This window comes from Mus caroli, chromosome 3 (assembly GCF_900094665.2).
Source record: "Mus caroli chromosome 3, CAROLI_EIJ_v1.1, whole genome shotgun sequence".
Taxonomy (NCBI): domain Eukaryota; kingdom Metazoa; phylum Chordata; class Mammalia; order Rodentia; family Muridae; genus Mus; species Mus caroli.
Window position 1 is genome coordinate 40,345,463 of NC_034572.1, and position 5,260 is coordinate 40,350,722.

The 5,260-nt window shown below is 38.5% G+C and overlaps 1 non-coding gene across 1 annotated transcript; it reads left to right on the plus strand.

Annotated features, from left to right (window-relative positions):
- The first annotated feature begins 752 nt into the window (after positions 1 to 752).
- Positions 753 to 884, plus strand: LOC115030759. The gene has a single exon (XR_003836353.1). It is a non-coding gene; the product is annotated as a small nucleolar RNA SNORA17 (small nucleolar RNA).
- The last annotated feature ends 4,376 nt before the right edge of the window (positions 885 to 5,260 follow it).

A 5,260-nucleotide genomic window follows, 5' to 3' on the forward strand; every position in this document is an offset into this window, starting at 1 on the left:
TATGTTCTCTCTTCCCATTTTATGTTCTCAAACAATAATTTTTACAATGAAATATAGTTTTTTATATTGATGGCTAATCCTGAGTACTTTTAAATACATATTTGATAAGCAGTTATAGAGGCTTTGGAAATTCTAAACTTTCACTTTGGCCTCTGATGAAAATAACTAAATTAAATGCTTCTTAGTTTAATTAATTCCCTCCTACCATGTGGAACATTTCTTTAGGTATGTTTACCACTAAAAAAAAAAAAAATTTAAAAAAAAAAGCAAAACAAAGCAACTTTAATCTTCCCTAGGTAAAGCTTTGGGAAAAATGTGGATGCTCAAATAGCACCTTAAAAAAGTATTGTGAATGTGTTGAATTTCGGTTAAGTATCTTGCTTCTCTGTAAGTCCTTTGCCTAGTAGACAGGAATCGGGGATGGTGGCAAGCATAAATGTATATTAATTGCTGTATCCCGATGTGCAAAGGGCCTTTCTACTTAGAAAAGGGTATTTAAACTCAGTTTGATCCTAATTCCTTTATAGATTCTCATTGATCTGCTTCTGAGGCAATTACTTGACAAGGACAAGGAAACCTTGAAGGAGAATCTCCGTTAATGACAGTATAGAGACACTTCTAATAAGTGGTCAGGAGAATGATCAAGGGTACCTTGCACTGCTTTTATCTCTCCAAGATGTATTAATAATGCTCATATTTTTTGTGTTATGAATTTTCATTTTATTTAGTGCGTATGAAGAATATAATAACACTCTGCCCCTTGGGGCATTGCAGGGGTGGCTGCTGTGTCCCCTGTGCATCCATAGGAGACAGAGAAGAGACCGGCTCTTTCTAAGCTCGGTGTTTTGTCCCATAAACACCTTAATAATTAACAGCCCAACATTCCCTGAAAAAAATCAAGCCAGAGACAACCATCATTCTAGCTCCACACAGGCCCAGAAGGTACCTAAGATATGATGAACTATGCCTACAACCACAGGCCCTGGCAGAAGTGAGGCCAAAACAAACAACCCCTGCATGAGACCATGGGTGGATCCAGATGTGGACTGAGCCAAGGGCAATCATCATTCCAGCACCATAGGTCTAGGACTAGCCTAGGAATCTAGCCTGAGATAATCACCAGTCACCTGCCATTCAGACCTTATAGGGAGTCAGGACTAGGGGCATGAGGGACCATGCCTGAGATGATTCTGCCCAGTGCCATAGTCCTGAGGCAGGGCATAGGACTGATACCACCCCTGATATTGCCACAGATCCTCTGAGACCCTGAAAACCAAAGAAAATCAAGAATAAAGTAGAGATACGGAAAGAAAGAGACGCAGAAGGATGTGGACATCATGAAGAGAGTCAAAACAAGAGTCAAGAGTTTCAGACAGAGACCATGTGGGTCCTGGCCCTGCAGCAGTAGAGGTCTGTTGCCACCTAAGGTCAAACAAATGTCCCTGGTCTGGGCTACTGCCCAGGGATATATTGTTTGAAGCTGTGAAAAATGTCCCACCTCTCTTCTGGGCATCACGGGAGAACTTGCCCTGGGTGTGTAAGAACAGGAAAGCTGACCCAGCTCTTAGCCAACTGAAGTACTCAGAAAAGCAGGCCCCACACATTGCCCAGGAAGCATAGCATAGCTGGCCCTGGTTGTGGGAATTACAAATAAGCAAGGCAAGAAGGTATTAGCATGGAAGAGATTGCACTACCACTTGTCTCCCATGCTATATGAAGGAGGGGTAGTTAATCTCCTCTCCCAATCCCCCCAACAACTGTAGCAGTAAGATTTTTTGCCCCTGGTATCATGAGAGCAGGAGAGCTATCCCTGTCCCTCACCAGCTGCAGCACTTGGTAGAGCAGGACCTGAATATTTACTGAGCAAGAGAGTGGAGTTATCACTTGGGGTATGGGCATGAGTGAGCTGCACTGGAGGCATGAGCATGGTGGAAGAGTTGTTCCCACCACTGATCTGAAGTTTGGTTACAAAACCTAGGGAACAAATCCCTCCCTCACCTCTTGCCACTCAGTGTTCTGAGTTGGAAAGCTGTCCCTGAGATCACTAGTGAGGGAGAGCCAGCCATGTCCCTCACCTACCTAAGCATGTGAGAAAGTGTGCCTTCACCTTACCTGGGCAGCATAACCAATATGGCCCTGGATATGAAGGTTGCAGTGAGCTAGCCCTGAGGGTATGAGTGTGGGAGAGGCAGCCTTCCTCTTCTTTGCTGTAGGGTGGAATCAGTGAGGGAGACATCCTCTCCCTCCCTTTTGCCCTTGTTATCTGCAGCTGGAGGCTTAGTTGGATCCAAGGAGGTCATGAAAGCAGTAGAGCTGTCCCTGCTCCTCACCTGCTATACCACTTGGGAGAGCAAGGCCTGCACCTCACCTAGGGAGCATGTTAAAGTAGCCCCTGCAAGTAGGAATTGTGGTTGAGCCAGCATGTATTAAGCACAGATGAACCAACCCTGAGTAGTGTCTACTCTGCAGAAAAGAAGAGATGCCTTTCTCTTATCCCTATGATGTCCACCTTTTATCCCTACCCTATCTACCCATGACAGGTGGGAGAGCTGATCCCAGGGTAATGAGACTAGGAGAACTGGCCTTGTCCTTCATCACTGCAACACTTGGATGCAACACTTGGATGAGTGGGTTCTGCACCTCAACTGGGCAGCAGGCTAGAGATGGCCCTGATGACATGGGTGTACACACATGAGTCAGCCCCAATAGCATGAAAGACATAGAGCTAGATCTGCCACTTGTTGGTGGCTGCCACATTAGATTTTCCTGTTTTGGCAGGGCAGGAGAGCTTGGCAGAGTGGTGTGGGTTCTGGAGAGCTGACAAGCTGAATAAATCAGATAGCTCCCAGGACCAAATCCAGGGATCCGAAGTGTCCCACCACAACATCCATCCCACTAATAAACTCCTGTACAATGTGAAGGGGCTGGCCCTATAGATTCGAAACAATAGGCTCTCCATGACTCAGGGCAACATAAGGATATTTGAGAGGAGCCCCAGCAAGGCTTCAGTATTAGCAAAAAGCAGAGGACTCATGCCAGACCAATGACTCATTGAAATAAGTATTTGCAAGCAAAAACATATGAACAAAAGGTATACTGTGGCATACACTTTGACATATTATACTGTCCACAACAAGATTAGTTTGTTTGTTTTTTTTCCTGTTGGGGGTGGCAGGATGCAAGGATGTTGGGTACTTATGAGGGGAAGGAGGGTGAGTAGAATTGAAGTGTATACTATGAAATGCACAATGGATTAATAAAAAGGTAAAAATAATACAAAAAATGCACAAAAAAGAATAGGATAACAGGAATTTCAAAATAATAAAGAAATAAATAACCATTATATTTTCTACATCTATTTTATATAATATATTTATGTTTGAGGACCATTTCAGCATATGAAATTTAAGAGTGAACCTTAAGGTAATTAATATAGCTTTAGTTATCTTTTGTGCAATCAAAATGGAGGAGATTAATCAACAGTTATTACATACCTGCCATTGTTATTTTGAATGTACCTATTCAGAACAACTTTTATGTATGCTTGAAATTTTATTAGTATAATTTTTATATATTTATTAGTAATATTTATTGGAAATTTATAAGTATAATTAGTTTTTAGCTTTTATTATTAATATTCACAGAAATCTATCACATTAATTAAATCTAAAGTTGATTGCTTTTTGAGATCATAATACTAAACATTTAATGACAATCTTTTGCAGGAAAATCCTAAATATCCTGGCTACCTCCTCCTTATGCATTCATTCCTCACTAGGGCTGAAGGTGAAATCCTTACTGGATTCTTTTTTTTCAGTGCTAACTTATAATACATAGTAAAGGAACTAACACAGCTGTGTCTATTTGTGTACTTATATCATTTGGACAAGACGTAGACTAGACACAGAGTGATGAAGTTGCCTGCCCAATGTATTGTTTCCCAGTTATACAACATGGAAAAAAATAGATTCCTGAGAAATCACATGTTCTGGTTCACAAACAATATCTACCTATTTGCAGAGTCTTTTGATAGAATATATGGTCAGGATAAAAGTCATATATAAGCCGGGCGGTGGTGGTGCACGCCTTTAATCCCAGCACTTGGGAGGCAGAGGCAGAGGCAGGTGGATTTCTGAGTTCGAGGCCAGCCTGGTCTACAAAGTGAGTTCCAGGACAGCCAGAGCTATACAGAGAAACCCTGTCTCGAAAAACCAAAAAAAAAAAAAAAGTCATATATAGCTTATTTTTATGGCTTAAAATATAGTTTACATCTTTTAGGTATAAACTAATTCAATATTGGTTTCTTTATTTACTTTATTTGTATCATGAAAGGCTATTATTTCATATGCAAATAATATATTCATTTTACTAATTTTTAATTTACTTTTGATGAACTTTGAATATTTTGATCTAATTCATTATTTACCCTTGATTTAAACCAAACTAACTTCATGAATCTAATGAGAAGCATTGAGAAAGCATCATCAATTCATATTACAAATTCCCAAATCTCTTTTCACTAATTCTCAAAATGAGTAGTGTTATTTTCAATCAGGAGAAATAATGTTAATTTTTATTGATAGCTACCCTCAGGAAATCAGTTAACAATCCCTTCTAAGTTTCATTTTGAAAATTGCAGGAAAAAAGTCTTGAGCAATCTTATGTTACAGTGCTATGAGATGCAAAAAAACCTTACAAAATATGTATTACTAGAACATATTGAAATATAATTTACTTTTTGAAGAGTACATGTAAGATTAATCACTTTTGGAGAAAAATATCTTAATATTTCCTTATTCCAAGTTTACTGTTTATTTAAAATTTAGTACATTCAGAGTTATAATGCTTAAACATGGTTTAATTATAGGATGTGAAACATTCTTGCTATGGTTACATTTATTTTGAAGTTCCCATACTCAGATATTTAAATATTTTAACCAGTTTTTATAAAAAAATAATTAAGTATATCTTACCATATTCACAAAGAAACATTTAGTTATTTATTGACATACTATTCTATTGAGCCTTTCAGACTACAAGGAACATTTTAATAGGCGTTTCATTATAAATAGTTGTCATTTATATTTTCAGAAAATTATTTCCTTTAAGGCAACTTAAACTATATATTTTCTTGACCATTGATTTTTATGATAAAACAGTGACTGGATATGAGGAACATCACATAGACTACTTGAATTTATTTTTAAAGAGACTCTAGTTTAATTTCTTTCTGAAGTCTTAAAAGGAAAAGAAAAAGAAA